Raw genomic sequence first — 19,368 nt, 5'->3', positions numbered from 1 at the left:
ATTGGGCTGGTGGGACCGCCGCACATCTGGACCAAAAAGTGCCTGGGGTATCACATTTGCATTATAACCCTTTAGTAAAGAGTCTGTAGAGACATAGGTCTGGTCTCTAAAACAAAGTGGATTATCCCACATAATGTTAGAGAAGATATACCTCAATATACATAGAAGTATACTTGCTTGAGTTGGGATTCGCTAAAAATCACCCATAGAGCCAGATGTATCAAGCTATTTTGCGTTTGCAAACGGTGCAATTCGCAGAATTCGACCGTTTGAGATTGCATAATAGCTGTTTGCAATGTATGAAAGCTAACTCAATCACAAATGTAGAATTCGCAAAAATACTGAATCCTAACTTTGCGATTTCTAAGTTAGTGAATCTATAGATTGCAAATTCTAAGTGAGCAAATCCAAACTTTGCAAAATAATCTTTTGCAAATTTTCATTTTGCGAATATCAAACAACCGATTCGTAATTTGCGAATTCACTGTTCAGAAACCGCAGAGACATGTATGAAAATTTGCAAATTGCAAATGAACCAAAATTCGCTATTATGAACTTGCAAATTACCACCAACTCAAGGCAGGTGGTAACCAGGTGTACACTAGTTAAACAGGCCCAGAGTGTCTCCGAATCTTTTACAATGGCAGCCATGTATGTCATTTATTTATTTATTTATTATTACATTTATTGAGCGCGCAGCTACCCGGAGGTTTCCCGGCGCTAGGGCAAACTGAACGGTGAAAAGGAGGAAAGGACATTAGTTGTTGAAGAGCCAGGTTTTTATTCCCTTACGGAAATTCATCGCATGTCATCGCGAGGAGGATGCAGATTGAAGCAGCCGCATTGAGAAGGAGGAGGAGTCAGGAATGCATTTACAGAGTGCGCATTACCCTGTTTTAGGAGACAGAAGAAATACATGAGAAGTATAGGCTAGACTCAGCTACAATACTTGACCTGATCGATGACCTACATCCCATACTGGAGCATTAAATCCAAAATGGATTTCCGCCAGATGGCACAATTTCCACATGTAATTGGGTACATTGATGGGACACATGTCGCAATCTGTCCCCCCTCAGCTAATTAGTATGTGTATAGAAACATAAAATCCTTTCATATAATCAGTGTCCAGGTCATATGTAAGGCTTCACACATTATCACTGACATTGTGGACCAATTTCCTGGTAGTACGCACAACTCTTACATCTTTAGGCACAGTGGAATATATGCATGTCGCAATGGGGGGGAATTTGGAGAAGGATACCTGCTAGGTAAATGCATGAAATTCACTCTGATACACTCTTTGGATCTGTTGAAATTGGACAGTGATTAATGTTTTGCCTTTCTTCCTGTAGGTGACAGCGCATATGCAGTGCGCTCCTTTATGCTCACATCATATCTCAATCCAGTAACTCCGAGTGAAGGGAGATACAATGCTGCACATAAGTTGACATGCAATGTCGTGGAGCGGACATTCAGACTTCTGTTCTGAAGCTTCTGTTCCGCTGCCTACACAAAAGTGGAGGTGCACTGCAGTACAGGCCAGAGATATGTTGTAAAATCGCTGCCACCTGTGCCATGCTACACAACCTAGTAACAAACAATGGCTTCCCAATGGACACAACAGGTTCGGACTCTGATGAGGAGGATGCACCAGGGCCACCTTGCAGAGCAGCAGGTGGTGTAGGTGCCGCAGATGGCAGACAGACACGTGATGGGATATAACTATTTCTAGGTGAGTAATGAGACAAAACAAATCATGACTGTTGAACAACTGTGTTTTATTGACATTAACATCAGGTAATATGTGTGCACACAGCCTACAACTCCTCACTAGTGTGTGTCTTGTGTTGCTCATCATGGCATATACACAGTCCATGCACAAATTTCAATCCTTTTAATCATGCCTCAGACACAGCACTATTTCTTGCTCCCACGCGCAGCACTAGAACGGTCATTGTTCACACTTCCTTCCCTTGATAAGGCTTCGGGTGTTGTTCCTTGCCTTAAACTCTGTTGTCTTGGCTCAGTCACCGGTGGAGTGATGCTGCTGCGGCTGGAGTCCTCCTCACAATCCCCTGCACCCAGAATACCTGCTATAGCTATGTTGGCTGCTGTAGCTGCTCAACAACAAGGGTGACCTGCACCAATCCCCTGGCAACATCCTGGTTGCAGTGGCCCATTTCAACCTGCATGGACACCGAGCGCCTGGACAGGACAGCTGTGGCATTGCACAGATGGTTGACTGCATTTGTGTACCCATCTATACGGCTAAATAGGCGTTGCTTTCCATGGCGCCTAGAGCCATGGTCCATCTGCATGGTGGTGCATAGCTCTTTGATTTCTACAGCCATTTCCTTACTACTTTCTGCATTAGCCCTATGACACTCTGCGCCAGTGTTGTTAAGCTCCCTGATGCCATCCGTGATGTCAGTCATGTTATGATTTAGTGACACCAGCTGCCTTTGAATTGATCGCATGCTTTTCATTTGTAGGTGCTGCACCTTCACCATTGTGCCCTCCAAACCCAGAGAAGACAATAGATCCCTCTCCCACGTCAGTGACATGTTGTGACATTGCTTTGTGTCTGAAGATACTGCTGTTGCTACACTTCACAGGAGGCTGATGAGTGTGATGCTGTGCTTGCTCTTCGAGTCTTGACTGTGAATCATCTTGGATGTCTTTCACTCCTCCCTCCAACTCCTGTAGTGGAGCCACAGTGTACCTGTATGGTCTTGGTGCAGGTTTTGTTAGTATCGTATTTGACTCTTCTTCCCCTGTCTGTCGCTGTAGCTCAGGTGACTCATCAATTTGTGTGTCTTCACCCTATGGTGCACCTTCTCCTGTGAATACACAAGAACTATTTATTGTGTGTCCTGCTTTCTGTTATTTTCAAATTAAATGTACTTGAGTTGGTATACCAAAATGCTATGCTTAGCTTGCCATTGACTGGTGCGTGTAAACTGCAGATATGTTTCTCTGTGTCACTGCAATACTTGTCTTATGTTTGGGACTGCAACTCCTGTGATGCATTGCTGGGTGGAAACAAAATTGTGGACTGAAGTGAAGTGGCAATCTTACTTGATCATTGGGTCTTTTCTAAGTGGGATGTTTAGTGAGTGATGGTTCAGGGGTAATTTAGCATGCATCTTACCTTGTCTGGTGTTGTCTGTGGCTGAGCTGTCAATGTCTGCTATGCCACTGATGGATTCTGGCTGTAGGGTGGACTCCACTAGGTCCGCCAGGGCTGTGGACGCTGGCTGTGTAGATGGTCCTCCACCAGTTTTCTTTGCATCCGCAAGCCTGCTTGCCACCTTCACTTTTGCCCCTGAGCGCAAGTCGTACCAGCGCTTGCGTAGGTCTGTAATGGAGCGCTTTGTGGGCCCAATGGCCTTTACTTTTGTTTGCATTGCCAGCCAGATCTTCCTCTCTTCTGATTCTGGTATGTGCAGTGATTTTTTTCCAAAGAGTTGTTCATGGCTCTTCACCATTTCCTCAATGAGGACCTCCAATTCTTTCTCACAGAATTATTATTTTTTTGCATCCTGCAGGCTGCTTTGCCTTCTCCAGTGTGCCCATGATGTGTCTTTGTGCCTGTCATAGCACTCCTAATGGGCTCCTGAGTGGTGTGATTCTACTCTCAGCCTCTCACGCAGCCTCAGGCATTCTGAAACAGCATGGGCAGTCTCACTCCCTGCTTGTGATGTCATTAAACTGCACCATAATAGCAAATTCACAAATATGCAATTTCTTAATTATCGAACTCGCAATTACATAATTGCTATTTGCTAATCGGTAATTTGTGATTACAGTTTTTACCGAATCGATATTTTTTTGCGATTTTTTTTCAGCATAGCGTTTTCAGATTCTCAAATAGCAATTCGGTAAAAATCGCTATTTGGAAATCGTAAATTGTTTTTTTGATACATCAGGCCTGTGATCGTTGGCCTATTCAAAGATGTTACCGTTTTCGGTTTCCTCTTTGTGCAAAATTTACCAAGGGCCTTATTTATGAAGGCTGTGCACCACCAGTAGTCACTTTTTTGACGTTCGGTTGGTGCAGTGTGCCACTGGCATGGTACACAGACAAAATATCGAGTTTTAAATTTCGATATACAATTATATCGAAGTTTAAATATCGATGGGACATAATATAGAAGGTAGTAATATCGACAGTCTTAATATCGATATTAGTATGATATTAGTAATATCGAAGTTGTAAATATCGATGTTAATAATATCGAAATAAATAATTTTGATGTTACTAATATCGATTTTTAAATAAATTTTGTATATATTATATAGTATTTATTATGTTTTATTATTTATTTTTAATGTAATTTAATTAAATATTGTCTTTTAGTACTGTAGCGGGTTGTGGGTTTACAGGGGAATAGGGTGGGAAGTAATTTAATTATGTTAAATTAATTATTAATTAGTAGGAATTATTAATTAATTAATTGAGAATTAATATTTAATTAATTTTAATTATTTGATTAATTGATAAATATGTTCTGGAGCGGGTTATGGGTTTATAGGGGAATGGGGTGGGAAGTAATTTAATTATGTTAAATTAATTATTAATTAGTAGGAATTATTAATTAATTAATTGAGAATTATTTGTAAATAATTTTAATTAATTGATTAATTGATAAACATGTTCTGTAGCGGGTTATGGGTTTATAGGGGAATAGGGTTGGAAGTAATGTAATAATGTTTAAATAATTATTAATTAGTAGGAATCATACATTAATTAAAATTAATTGGTAATTATATTTAATTATTTTGGTAATTATTTTTAATTAATTGATAAATATGTTCTGTAGAGGGTTATGGGTTTATAGGGGAATAGGGTGGGAAGTAATTCCATTATGTAGAATTAATTATTAATTAGTAGGAAGCATACATTCATTTTTATTAATTGTTAAATAAATTTAATTAATTGGTAAATAATTTTAAATAATTAATTAATTGATAGATGTAATTAATAAGTATGTAATTTAAACCCCTACGCTATCCAACACTTTCCCTACTGTTGCACTCTCTGGAGTTGGAATAGTAATTGTTACCCCTACGCTAGCCAACACTTTCCCTACTGTTGCACTCTCTGGAGTGGGAATAGTAATTTTTACCCCTACGCTATCCAACACTTTCCCTACTGTTGCACTCTCTGGAGTTGGAATAGTAATTGTTACCCCTACGCTATCCAACACTTTCCCTACTGTTGCACTCTCTGGAGTGGGAATAGTATTTGTTACCCCAACGCTATCCAACACTTTCCCTACTGTTGCACTCTCTGGAGTTGGAATAGTAATTGTTACCCCTACGCTATCCAACACTTTCCCTACTGTTGCACTCTCTGGAGTTAGAATAGTAATTTTAAATCCTACGCTATCCAACACTTTCCCTACTGTCGCACTCTCTGAAGTTGGAATAGTAATTGTTACCCCTACGCTATCCAACACTTTCCCTACTGTTGCACTCTCTGGTGTGGAAATAGTAATTTTTACCCCTAAGCTATCCAAAACCTTCCCTACTGTTGCACTCTCTGGAGTAGGAATAGTAATAGTTACCCCTACGCTATCCAACACTTTCCCTACTGTTGCACTCTCTGGAGTTGGAATAGTAATGTTTAACCCTACGCTATCCAACACTTTCCCTACTGTTGCACTCTCTGGAGTGGGAATAGTAATTGTTACTGCTACGCTATCCAACACTTTCCCTACTGTCGCACTCTCTGGAGTGGGAATAGTAATTTTTACTCATACGCTATCTAAAATATATTTAGATTTTTATTAGTATTATGTTGTTATTAATTGTTATTTATGTGAATTTTTTATGTAAATAAATGTATTAGTAATTTATTAAATTTTTATTTGTTTTTAAGTTATGACAATAATTAATTTAAAGTTATTAAATTTTTATTTGTTTTTAAGTTATGACAATAATTAATTTAAAGTTATTATTAATGAAAAATATATTATGTATTATATATTTATTAATATTAATTTGTATTACATTATGTATTAATTTTAAATATTATAGTATTTTTTAAATATGTTTATTACATTTATAAGTATTATTTTGTTAATATTACATTTTTATTATATATTAAAAAAACAATATTTTACAAAAAACAATATTTTTGTCATTCTATATTTTATTTTTGATATTTTTGTACTTACCTTGTTAGGGATAGGATTCCTATATTTTTTACTTCGATATTTTTGTTCCGATATTTTTGTATTTCGATATTTTTGATTTCGATATTTTGTCAGACATTCCACTGGCATATTTATAAGGCCACGTAAAGCCATGTTGCGTTGCTTTTCATTGCCTTATAAATATGTGCACCTTTCACACAGAAAACTGCATGAAAGGAGCTTTCCCTAGGTGTTACTTGGAGCGTTCCCAGATCCATGGCTTTTTAACACTGCCCCAGATTTACGAGAAATCATAAGTCTGAGGCAGCGCCAAAAACTTACGCCTTTCCAGGGAAGGAATAAGGGAGGCACAACAATGAGAAATATGTTTATTTTACTTTGTTTTTCGTCTTTCTAAAGCCTGTTGTTATCAGTTTTTTGAAGGAAGATTTCGCTTCCGGCACAAAAATAATCATCCCGCAATGCAGGCCCCCTTGCACCGTGGTGAAAAGGTGCCTGAGTTGGCGCCTGGCAGCACATTGTGCACAGGCGTGGGGGAAAAGGACAGGAATTAATAGATACAGTCCATTGCTGCCCTTTTCTTTTACCATGGGGCAGCACAGCAGCAAGGTCTACTGCGCTGTAATATAGAAAAAAAACATAAATGAGGCCCCATGTTTTGATAATTTCAATTGAAATCACACCATTTTTAGGTCAAGCCTAGCATTGCAGCGCATGCGCTGCACGCTTTGCAAGGAATGCAATATCCAGTATAGCGTGTAAACTTCATGTAAGCTCTATCCACTCTCCGGACATCTTTTTCATTGGCTTTTGTCTTAAATGCTGCCTTCCGATTGGTTTTAGGCTTGTTAGTCCCGCCTTATGACAACCATGTCGTCATTTATGTCCTTCCATGCCTACTGGCCTCTTTGCTTTCAACACTATTATATTTCCCTGCCTCCCCCCTCCCCTCCCACAGTCCGTGACTTCTCGGGTCCCCGGCCCCCCCACCCCACACTCCTGTTCGTGCCTTTTTGCGCCCACCATCCTCTCACACTCCCGTTTCAAATGCAGGAGGTCTCACATAAATGCAGTCCTATTGCATTGCAAAAACCTTGTTTTAAATGTATTCGCCCACTGCTATTCCTCATAAAAATATACAATGCATACACACTGTAGTGTTTTTTATCATTTAACAACAAAACTAAACAAACCAGAGATCAAAAACATAAAAACCACAAGGACTACTTTAGCTGCTTAAATTCGGCAAGGGGGAACTTGAGAGATTCAGAGACGCTGTGAATATAATGAGGTGCCTGGACATTTCACGCGAGGGGCCGAAGGAAGTGAAGTGCGAGAAGTGGCCAGCACGTGGGCTTGGATCATACCTTGGAGCGGGCGATGCGAGCAGAGCACACCACTGGCTGTGTGTCTGTTCGGCGTACAGACAGCCCCAGCAATCCATAAGGCTAATCAGACTCAAGGCAAGTGCTTGCAATGGTAATCTACAAATGCGGTTATAACGGGTTCCTTTCTCAGCGGCGCTCCATGAGGCTTCCGAGTTCTCAGGGATGGTGGCAGAAACTGCAGAGTTGAGCAAACCCAGGGGCAGATTTACAAGCTTTTGTTGTATAACTTTATTCGATATACAATATCATAAAAGTATAAAAGTGTTTTTTTTTAAAAAATAAAGGGTGAAGGGAAAGAACTTCTCCCGTTAAAAACATAACACAATATTTACCAAGGTACGATATTTAGCAAAGTCCATACATAATATATAATACATAGTACATGCATTGATAGACAAATTTGTCATATATTAGATTAGTGGTTAAAAATGGTTTATCATAAAAAGGCGGAATACACATCCTTACATGGTGGCAAACGGCGGTTCCACAGCCTGTGCTGGAATCATCCTAGAAAGTTTCACCCTCCTCAGCCAGGCACAGCCCAGGTATTTGGCCACCCCAATGATTAGGCTGGGGATCGAGGTCTCCGATGACAGAATATGCTACGCCACCCTATGGTCTCTACAACCTAGGTTGGAACAGACCGATTTACAAGCCCCTTGCGCCTCTTTTGCGCCGCCGTTGCATCACTTATGTGACTCAGCGGCGGCGCAAAAGATGTGCCATGGTGTGGGGTATTAACAACGTGACGCATCTGGGAGATGCCTCACGTTGTAAAGCCCTGCGCCATAAGGAGGCGTTCCTGCGCAGGGGGGGGGGCGTTCCTGTGCAAGGATGCCTCCTAAAAGTGGCTGAGTGAAATCTACAAGATTTCACTCAGTCACTTTTAGGCCAATGCTGCGTCAAAACCCTGCGCCTGCTTGAGGCAGCATTGAAAGAATAGGCCCCCCCCAGAGCATTGCTGGAGCTGCGTCGCGGTTGCGACGCAACTCCAGCAATGCGCCGCTTTTACGGCACAGATGCGTGGCGCATCTGTGCCGTTTTGGCCCCATGGTGCGCCCCATTGTAAATGCAAAATAACAGTTGATGGACAGAAAGCAGAACAATGTCATACATTCACCCCAGTACAGAGATCTGGGCCTAAATCCATCGTTTCTTTGCACTCCACACCACCCCAGTTAAGACATGGCCATATGCAAATCAGCCCTGACCCTGTGCCTCATGGGAATAGTCCAGCCCGAACTGTCAAGCCATGTCTTTCCTGGACCGGAATCAAGCATCCTAGGACCAGTTTCTGGCTATCAGCCATCTTCAGCCAGGATAGCATGACTCCAGTGGTGTGGAGAGCATGGGACTCACGTCTGAGCATACCCATCCCACTCGGGTGACAAATGTAAAAATAACAGTTGATGTACAGAATGCAGACCGATGTCATACATTCACCCCAGTACAGAAATCTGGGTCTAAATCCATCGTTTTTTTGCACTCCACACCACCCCAGTTAAGACATGGCCATATGCAAATCAGCCTTAACCCTGTGCCTCATGAGAACAGTCCAGGCCGAACTGCCAAGCCATGTCTTTCCCGGACTGGAATCAAGCATCCTAGGACCGGTTTATGGCTATCAGCCGTCTTCAGGCAGGTCAGCACCACTAAAGCGGCCATACACAGACACCCCTTCCGCTGGCAACCCCCCCTGCCTTAAATACCTAGGAAAACTGGTGAAAAGGGATGGTCTCAGACAACATAGATCCACCACTAGCCCAGATGAAATGAGACTTTGAGAAGTGGTCTAATCTGGGGTTTTCCATGTGGGGAAGAGGGCAGACAGTGCGGATGGTCACGGTGCTGAGCTTCACATATACTCTTGGGATGTTCCTCATCCAAGTGCCCCTCTCCTCACTACGCCTCATGGACTTTCAGATCTGATTTTTTTATATGGGGATCCTCAAAACCTAGGTTAGCAGCGGGTAAAATAATGGTGCAACGCTCATGCAGGCACAGGCCTCCGATCAGTGGAACATTACGCCCTTGCTCTACTGCTCTCTCAACTGGAATAAATGCTGCTTGAGGTCCCGGACCAACAGCAATAGATCCACATTGAACAGGAATTACTCTCTGTTGGTTAAGGACTCTCTATCCTGTATGAGCCTGTAATGCACGCCATGCACAAGGCCTGTATGCGCGCACACCGCCTACTCGGAATAGGCCACATGCAAAAGCTCCCTTATGGGGCAATGATGGCATCCGCATAGACGGACAGATATTGTCTTGGACTCAATGGAGGGAAGCGAGCATTCATACCCTGGACCATCTCATACTCAACAGGGACCTCAAACCATTTGACCGACTGAGAGAGGAATTCCGCCTATACCAAAGACAAACCTGGAGCTACATGCAATTGCAACACTGTTCATGAAGAAGCCTGGGCTCTTGCCCCTGGTTCCTGCAGCACTCGCCTATAGTATCTTATCTGAATGTGTGGGGATGTCACAAAGGAGTGATGTCAGAACTATACAGTACACTCTCCTCCCACCTTTTTTCACAACACCTTTTGTGCGCTCTGTGGGTCAGGTAAAAGCCAAACTATGATGCTGTGGGACCAATTCAATAAAAAATACTCAGACAGGTTTGTAAATAACCTATCTGGACTCATTTCTTATTCGGGAATAAATCCTTCCGTTTTTGATGTGTCAGTTATCAACCATTACCTCAATAACTAATTGTATTCACCGGATATGTCTCCTTTTTCTATACTTTCTTTTGTTTTCAAATGTTTCATATATTCATTTTTTACTTCACTTCTTTTCTACAGTATACACATATATATACATCAATATTTACAAACATATATACTGAACATATACAAATATTTACGAAACACGGGAAATAATAGGTTATACATTCACTCGTTATTTCTTGTAGCCCCTACTGTTTGACTGGATGCTCTATCCTCTATTGTCAAAAGAGCATTCCTAATTAATCAGGTACACCTTATCACCGCAGTATCACTGCAGTATTCAAGAGATCCTTGATTTGATCCTTATTATTTAACCACTGCTGATTATTGTCCATAATAATCCTTTTGATTACAGAGCGGATCGGTCCAGAGTACCTCAATGCCCATACATCTACCACTTACCTCCTCCTCTATGCTCCTCCACGACGTAAGAAACTCGCGGCAGGGTCGAGGACCAGGGTAAGCGGACTTGATAATTCTCGCCTCGGTGCCTACTCTAACCAGGGATCTGGGCATTAGCTTGCCTCATTTCTACAACGGCCCCCCACATTCGCCGGGGATGCCTGATTTCACCTTGGAGATACCCAGTAGGGACCATCTCACAGGGATAGCCAGGACGGGTTCCCCAGCGGTCTACAGCGCCACGACGCCTCAGGGCAGCAGTGCGCTTTACAAGACACATACATTATCCAAACATTAAAAAAACATGCTTTTACCATTCATGCATTTACAACGAATTTCGTTGTAAATGTATGCATGGTAAAAGCATAGAAATTGTAATGCCATGCTTTATAATGGCATTGCGGAGTCATGGTACTTTCGTAGTTAAGCATGGGCGAATTTTGCGAATCTGGCGTTCGTGAATTTTGCGAATTTGCGAACTCGCAATCCGCAAAATCCGCGAATTCTCGCGAATTTGCGGATTTTTTTTTGTGTTCGCAAGGATTTCTGACAGTTCGCAAGGATTTCTGACAGTTCGCGAGGGTTTTGTAACAGTTCGCAATTGCAAACTTACATGTCGGCTCGCAATGGTCACGATTATGTTGTTTCTACGTCTCGTTCATCATCACAGGTTCCCAGCACCCTCTGTTTCACCCCTGCCACCCTCTGTTTCACCCATGCTACCCTCTGGTACATCAATGACTTATGCCACCCTCTGGTTCATCATCACTGTAGATTATGGGGGAAAAAAGCAAGCACACCTGCCTGCTTCAACTGACATGAATTAATTTGGGGTTGATTTATTAATGTGTCACTGTTTTAAAATTTCAGTCTGGCACCTGCTTCCTTATCTGTAATTTGCTTTCTGTTGCAGTGCAATTTTTTTTCCAGGACCTTTGTGGCCTACTTGTAGCTATTCTATGAGCCTGCTGTGAGGGTCAGAGCAGGGTCATACAATTGTTGCAACTAGCAACTGAACTCTGGAGGGGCCCTTGTCAGGGAGCACTACAGGGAACGGTTACTAATGATGAATTTGAACTTTTGAACCTGCTTTCACTTTTGCAAAACTCGTTCATCTGCAGAACAGCATTACAGCAACTGTAATACCCCACCAAGCTTATATGAGAAAGTTGATTTCTAATCCAAAAGTTATCCAAAGAAAATCAAAAGGCCTCAAATCCAAAAAAGTGCAGGCAAATGTCAACCTGAGGAGTTATTCTGATAAAAATCATCATTTACAGAAGGTCTATGCTGCTTGCTAGTAGATTTCTTGTGCAGAATTGCAATTTTTGTAATTTCGCGAGTGCGAGATTGTTGCTGCCCGCTGCACCTACATGTTCGCAATTGCGAACTTACACCGCAAAGAAAAAAAATCCGCTGCGTGCGAATTTGCGGATTTTGCGGGAAATTCGCAAATCTCACGGATTGCGAATTTACCGAAAATCCGCAAAATCCGCGAGCGTAACGGATTTTCCACCCATGCTTATTCGTAATGAAAGTATGCGGAGTGATGGTATGCGGAAAGAAAGTCGGGGAATAGTGGGTGTTTACCCTCCCCCGGTAAGTACATTGGTGGCACGGCGGCCCACATCTCCAGCATCATACTCATATTTTTTCACCACCCATTTGAAAAATGCACAGGTCTTTCTCATTGATGGTCAGCACCGACATACACTTTTAGACACACCTCCCGCCACAAGTTCTAGAATTGCAAACTTTATAGTTGGGAAGCTACGTTCGAATCTCGTCATCATCTCAATATCCTGTGATTCCAGGCAAATCGCTTTGTCTCCCCGTGCCTACCACAAATTAATGTGTTCTTCTGTAATGTAAATTGTGCTCATGCCATGTTGTCGAGTTTGCGCTATATAATATTGCAAGGAAAAATAAAGTAGGGAAACTCCAGTTCACACACTACTGAACGCGCACTCTTAAGTGCATCAGCAGTGCACTGTGAATCAGAGCGTTTCACAGGCCTGTCACAGATAAGAAATGCTATCAAAACGAAATCCTACAAAACAATATACTACTGGCCGGCAGCAATTCATACCCGGACAACGTCGGGACGGGCTGCTAGTCATTTTTCTGGTAAATATATTTTTATTGCAGCGAAATAAATTGTACAAACAGGTCATATACCATTCCAACCATTGTCTGTTGTAAAATATGATTCTCCATTGCATGTGTCACACAGCCATTTAGCTCACACCCCGGAGGTCGAGCGGCGTAATAACGAAGAAAGTCATGAGCTGGAAAAGTTAGTATGGCTCAGCGACAACCAGTTGTCCGGAAGATGGCAGGACTGCTTTTCGGTCCCCCCATGCCCCCATCTCCGTACTTCCCTAACAAACTAGACAATCCCTTCCCTCCACCCTGAACAACATCCCCCCCGCCCAGCTCCCCCAACCCCCCTCTCCCAGTCCTACCCCCCCGCCCCTCTCCCTACCCCCCACCCCCCCAGGCGTGTCAGAGTACCATCAGAGCGAGCTTGCATCCATCCCGTCTAAGCCAGACCCGAAACAGACCATCAGGAGTAATCAATAGAAACTGCCAGTCATCACGTAGGAAGTAGGGAAACAAGGGAAGGAGTCTAGGCCATCACCACCCCAGGCGGCGGCACCGCGGGAGCAGGGCTATGCGCGGGGGAGTCATCATCATCCAGGTCCAAAAGTGTGAGGTCTAAGACCAACCTCTCCTAGGCCCTGGCCCTCTCTAGAGCTGTATGTGAGAATAAACAATCCCAGGCATACACTGAGGAAAATACACAATAGATTAAAAATTGAGTACATTAATCACAATTGATAAAAAGAATGATACATATGTATTCACAAAACAGATAAAAAAGTGGTTAAATGGTATCCAGTCAACGCGTTTCGACATATACAATATGCCTTCATCAGGACATTAACCAGCGTTGACTGGATACCATTTAACCACTTTTTTATCTGTTTTGTGAATACATATGTATCATTCTTTTTATCAATTGTGATTAATGTACTCAATTTTTATTATCCCCTTTTTATCAAATTAAACTATGAATGTTTTTTCTAACTGAGCTAGTTTGTTTGTTTAATCTATTGTGTATTTTCCTCAGTGTATGCCTGGGATTGTTTATTCTCACATATTGTTTTCCCTGTCCCAGGATATTTATCCTTATCAGGGGGTCCTTGCTATCTACAGCCTCTCTAGAGCTGTGTCAGTGCCTGCCCTAAGCGCAGACTGCAAACGGAGCTCCCCCTCACACTGGGCCCATTTGCTAAGCTCAGCCTTCCATTGGGGTGTTATGGCACGTTTCGCTAAAAGTAGTCCCAGGTCCAGAAACTTACTAGTAATTTTGTTCTTTGATGTGTGTGGGAACCAACGGGCTGCTAGTCATATATAAAAGAATAAATTATAACCTATTTTTCAGTAACATCATCCATTAAGCATTACCCCCAATCAATGTGTTTGTTTTGACATAACCTTGTTCAATCCTGTGGTAAACAATCTACAAACCGACCACCAAAGATTATTATAAAAAGATATCATGCTTTCAACAATGTTTTATCTACCGCAACCATTGTAAGGGTTGCTGCACATGAAGCATAAATCAGAGGAAAGGACAGCCATCATGTGAATCTGCCAATATCTAGCCGGATATGTGACCTGAAAAACCCAAAAGTGAGCTAAACAACAGAAGAAGAAAAACCTTAATCTCAAAACCGACCACACCTGCAATCGTGCTAAACAGAAAATACCAAAAATATACAAAAGCCACACATTCACCTCCAACGGGATGCAAATATATGGTAAGCTCACCAGATTTCCAATATGATTAGCACTGTATGTATCAACGCTTGTCTCTTTAAACCACTCTGTAAAATGAATTAGTAGTACTAAACTTTAAAAAAAGTTTTTATCTTTTTATTCTTTTTCAAACGTATCTTTTTGTTTATCCACTTATATAGTCACCCCACACCTTAAATTCTAACCTTAATATAAGCTCCACTCCACGTATACTTCAATCAATTCAAACACCAGCAATGGCAGCAGTGATCCTCATTTATTGTTCGTCAGGAGCCATGATAAGTTCCATCTAATATGTAAAGAAAATTATCATATCAAACAGGAACCCCACATTTTTTATCCTCAAATATGGTCCCCAAACAGAAATTCCACTCTCACGCCCTTCATAAACTATAACCTACTTATCCTGGCTACGGCCTTATTATACCCTCAAGGGAGTGAGTGATCAACTATGGATTCCATAAAACAATATCCATGCATCTAATGTTGCCTCAGTCTGAATATTATACAAATTAGGTGAAGAGCCGGTGGGTACAACAGCATAAATTCATTAATTATCTGTCGTCTCATTCGTTTTTAAGCAGATGGATGCGCTCTCTTCATAAATATATTAATCTTTCATTATTTCTAAAACCATTATAAGCTCTATCTATAGGAATATGCCTTGCTTGGTCTAATATTAACGTTACCCTCATATCACATAAAATATACTATGTGCATTCCTCTCGTGACCTAACCGCTAATGTAAGACTCCGACTCCTATTGCACGTGTTACACATTTTCCTACATTATCCACACAGACAGTTAATCTCACCCTTAGCTTCTGATAAAAAAGGAGTCTCTCAAAACCAACCTCCTACTGCATGTATTTAGTATGTTCCTACATTCTCCACACAGACAAGTGCTCCAGAGTATCTCTAAAACGTATATATCTCTTATCCCCAAAATGTCGGTAGTTTTAACTATCATATCAGCATTTGTAGCTCCAGATTTAGCTGACCTTGAAGCAACCATGCCACCCGGCATCACACTTCACAGATTAGAAGAGTTCCCTCCAATAGGAGTAGATGATTTGGAGCATATAATAAGGAAAGTTAAATCTGGATCCCCTAGTGATCCTGCACCGCCTTGCCACCTAAAAAAGATCACAGACACAATACGGCCAGTTATTCTCAACATCCTCAATAACTCTATCACTACCGGCATAGTCCCTGCGGCCTGGAAGGAAGCCCAAGTACGAGCTCTCCTAAAAAAAACCTCCCTGGATCCAGATAATATGGCCAATTACCGCCCTATATCCCTGCTCCCATGGGTCAGTAAGCTGCTCGAGAGGCATATCAACACATCTCTCACTCAATACCTAGAATCAAACAACATACTTCATGATTCTCAGGCAGGTTTCCGCCCCAGGTTGGGTACGGAAGCAGCTCTTCTGACTGTGACTGAGCTAGCCAGGAAACAGATGGACGCAGGCGGCACTACAGCAATTATTTTGCTTGATCTGAGTGCCGCTTTCGACACTGTGAACACCATCATCCTCATCCATCGTCTCAAACAAATCGGAGTATCAGGAACAGCCATTCGCTGGCTACAATCCTTCCTGGAAAACCGCTCCTTCCGAGTAGTCGAGGGCTCCACACAATCTAGGATATGGCCTCTTGATCAGGGTGTACCTCAGGGCTCGTCCCTGAGCCCCACCCTTTTTAATATATATATGCTCCCTCTGGCAGACATCGTCCATTCATTTGGCCTGGAGTTAGTCACATATGCTGACGATACTCAATTGATCGTCTCCATGAACCAAACCACCGCCTCCCCACCTAGGCTTGAGAAATGTCTAGTGGCAGTTAATAAATGGATGGCCAGCTCCCACCTGAAACTTAATGGTGATAAAACGGAGCTTATGATTCTGGGAAACTCAAACATTTCCTGTTCGCTCCCGAACTGGCCCCCATGCATGGGCACTCAACCCCAATCCAAACCCCAAATAAAGAGCCTAGGCATCTGGCTTGATGCTAATCTCAATTTTAACCACCAAGCAACGACCGTATCGGCCACCTGTTTTGGCATGATGCGCATGCTCAGGAAAGTACTACCACTCCTCCCCCCACAAGCCCGTAGGATCATGGTGCAAGCCATTATTCTGTCCCGTTTAGATTACGGGAATGCATTGTACCTAGGGGCCCCGGCGACCACAACAAAAAAGCTCCAAGTCACGCAGAATGCAGCAGCCCGCCTCCTGCTGGGCCTTAACCGGCGAGACTCAGGGACTGCTGCTTTAAAACAACTCCACTGGCTACCCATCAAGGCCAGAACGCTGTTTAAATCAATGTGCTTTATGCACAAGGCTATGTGGAAGGAAGCGCCTACAATGATCTGCTCGTTGGCCACCCCATACCTCCCTCGCAGGTCGTTGCGCTCCAGCACAGCCTTTTTGGCAACGGAGAACAAAGTCAAACGTGCCAGATGGGGAGGCCGTTCCTTTTCTTGGAATGCAGCTAAGGCATGGAATGCTCTGCCAGCCTTCCTGCGCGGTGAACGCAACCTCCTAAAATTTCGCAAGAAACTAAAAACCCTCCTTTTCACGTAATTCCCTACCCTCACCTGTCCCCCCAGTCACACTCAGCGCTACGAGGCCTCCGGGTAGTCTGCGCTTAACAAAACCCAATTAATAATAATAATAATAATATACCATTATTTCAAATTAGGACATACAACTGACATATGCTTTCTCTCGTTAATGTTTCCCCGACGGGTGTAACAATCACCATAAACGCCGCAAATTCACTTATGCCTCCAACATCGGTTTTTGCAACAGAGTTCCGCCTTCGCCTTCACCTCACACTCATTTAACAGGGCTTCCGTCCTGAACTAAAAATCAATGGGGGACTCATCGCTAGATGTAATACGCGATCGGTAGGTTGCATGGTGGCCATCTTAGGCTGGCTAAAGGAACTCGTTTTTAGAATGAAGCATATATATTTTATAATTAACCCCTTGTATGCTGATGATGGAACCGCTCCGTCATCAGCTGCGGTGGCACTGTGCTGATGACGGAGCGGTTCCGTCATGGCCCGCCCGCCGCTCATGCGCGGCGCGAATTCCGCGCCTGAGGTGAGCGTTCTATTGAGCGGGAGGGGCCATGACGGAACCGCTCCCTCATAAGCACAGCGCAACCGACGCTGGTGACGGAGCGATTCCGTCACCAGCATGTGCCCGCCGCTCTTCCGCCCCGCCCCCTTAGCACTGCGGCGGAATAGCCGCCGCAGTGAAGGGGTTAAGAAAAGGTACACCGCCCCTCATGTATTTGCAAAGGGAAATATAAATTATTTTGGCACTAACACCTGGCGGCTGTCCTTTTATCCCTGTACACAAAAATGCATTTTTTGACAGAAATACAACTCTCTAGTGTCAAACCCAATCTTAACCCAGAACATTGGGTTCCGCGAACAGATATGGGAATCATAATTATATTCTCATTCACTTCAGTTGGTGTGCACTTTATATAATTTGTTTAAGAATGACCGATTAACAAGCATATATACAATTTTCGTACTATGTTGCAATACTAAAAACCAGAACACATATATATATATATATATATATATATATATATATATATATATATATATATATATATATATATATATATAACAGCTCGATATGTTTACATGTATCCAATTATTGGCATGTATTCAATTATTAGCACAAAATGTTTCTTTTTTATTGTAAAATGAATCTCCTTTTAAGCAAAAGTATAAGACAACCGGATGAAATGGCACATTTTGTTATGTTCTGTTTAAGGGGTCCCCCCATCTTCGCCCAACTTATTTCCCTTATTTCGCTGTTGACACTTATGGTCCTTATCCATCATTGTCATTACATTCTTCATTCTCATCACCAATATATTTCATGATCAAGCTAAGATAGAGGTGTTCACCTCTCTACTGCCTACCTTACCTTCTCCATCACCAGAATCATTCCCCCATTATTTTCTCTCTCCCTCCTCTTTTCTCCCACCAACCTTTCCTTCTACTCCTCCTGCTGCCTTACGAATCCTATATCCTATGTCATCTAGTCCCTTTCACGTCTTCTCCTCTTCTGCCCCAACCCCCCTCTTTCTATTGTTTCCATTAACCCCCCAACATATAATCTCCTCTCCCACCCCCTAACCGGGCAAGCAGATTCGCTAAAGAACAAAACCCCTCCTCCCACGCTGAGATATTGTCCCCATACCAATCATCCTCATCTTTTATCTCCTTTATTATGATGCCGCTCACCTCCTAACCAATGCATGGGTGTATCACCGTCAGCTAGGATGGAGGACCTCTCTTCCCTTATTTCCCACTCTTTCCTCCCACCACAATCTTGGCCCATACCCCACCTGCCGACTGCATTATCTGACCCCAAGCCCCCTGCTTATTTGCCCAAGCATCTATACACAGGCGATGCCTTATACCTAGGAAGCCAACCTCAACATATCCCCACCCGAAAGCCCCACTACTTAACAGACCCTACCACACATGGCATATGGAAGCCAGACCAGCATCAGGGAAATGGAAATCATTCACTTTTCCCCTTTATTGAGTATCACTACTGAACTTTAGAGTTTCTTAGAGGTTTTGTTAATACCTCTACACAGTTCTTTGCTACTACCTCTTAATCTATTTCCTAAAACTGTCCTCATATCCTTCTCCCATTCTCCCTCTTAGTACTAAATGTCAAATCATCCTGTATATTACTGTACGAAGTTATCACGTCGAACTGTTGGATGACGCTCATACATATTGTATGTTTCTTCTTTACCTTATAAAAAATTGAAACACAAAAAAAGGCCATTATTGGGTAC

Source organism: Lissotriton vulgaris, chromosome 11 (genome assembly GCF_964263255.1).
Source record: "Lissotriton vulgaris chromosome 11, aLisVul1.2, whole genome shotgun sequence".
NCBI lineage: Eukaryota > Metazoa > Chordata > Amphibia > Caudata > Salamandridae > Lissotriton > Lissotriton vulgaris.
This window is presented reverse-complemented; position numbering follows the sequence as displayed.